General features: G+C 34.5%; 1 protein-coding gene across 1 annotated transcript in view; it reads left to right on the forward strand.

Moving 5' to 3' along the window:
• The window catches only part of CWC27 (CWC27 spliceosome associated cyclophilin), a 172,444-nt gene that overhangs the window by 138,225 nt on the left and 32,971 nt on the right, over positions 1-1,248 (forward strand). The window lies entirely within an intron of this gene.

Raw genomic sequence — 1,248 nt, forward strand, 5'->3', positions numbered from 1 at the left:
TGTAGTTGCCCAGAGAGATATTGGAACCAGATGTAGGCTCTAATAGCTAGAAGCTGGGGTTTTAATCTTATACTTGGACAGAGATATGGCCTTGGGTCAAGAGAGGTAGAAATTAGAAAAACTATCCACCTGGTCAGGAAGGCCACAAAGAAGCTTGTCATTTTTCAGAACTGTGTATGGGAGGGGGATAAAAAACTCTGTCATAAAAAAATCAAAATGAAAACTCTAAATTTCTACGAAGCATGGCTGTAAAGTTTAATGTATACTATCTGTATGGTACAGGAATCCTAAGCCAAGAAATTAACTTGGAAAATAAATGATCTAAACCAATGGAACTCTTTAATTGCCTGGTAGAAACAAATGCAAAAGTTCTCTATAGAATTTCTTACACAGTACTGTGTACCTAGGATTCCTGTGGAGCATGATGGAAATAAAGCTGTAGCTGAAGATAAACTCACAATTAGAAATCAGAAAACACATAGAGAAATGACCACTCTAGAGAGAGAGTCAGAAAACATAACAGAAGGATCCTAAAGAACAGTCTGAAAGAGACAACATAACAAGTATGTTTTTAATATGTTTTTAAAGGGATGGAGATCATAATAAAAAAACTAAGGCTATCAAAAAGCATGAGAAAATTTGAAAAAGAACCAAGTAGAATGTCTAGAAATAGAAATAAAAATATATAATTATTAAAATCTATGACTCAGTTTGTCTCAAAAACTGATTAGATACAACTAAACAGAGAATTAGTGAACTGAAATATACAACTGAGGAAAATAGCTCAGTATACACTGTTGAGAAATAAAAACATGAAAAATGAATATGCCGTGATCATTCATAGTCGATCACACTATAAATAGAAGTACTTTATACCATTATGATATACCCATTAGGAAATAGAAGAGTTGGGCAAATTTTTCACACAGTTGAGTTTGTGCAGCAGATGTCATTGCATTTGGCTATATGTACCATGTAAAAGTGTTTGAGTTATAATTGCCATTCAGTCCAGATGGAACTTTAGGAGGCTTAATCCAAGTATCACTGATGTATATAATAAAAGGCCAGCCAACCTCACAGCTGTTCTCAAGCTGTTTGCCTGTTCGTTTGGGCTAGAAATTAAAATAGGAGGAGGGGAAAGACATCCTTAAACCAGGCAATTAAAAATCTCAAGAGACTAAGAACTAGAGAAGGCATTGTAAAATGCTTACCGCAATCAAGCTAATATCAGCTCTGATAGTTACTGTG

This window comes from Pteropus medius, unplaced genomic scaffold (assembly GCF_902729225.1).
Source record: "Pteropus medius unplaced genomic scaffold, Ma_sr-lr_union100, whole genome shotgun sequence".
NCBI lineage: Eukaryota > Metazoa > Chordata > Mammalia > Chiroptera > Pteropodidae > Pteropus > Pteropus medius.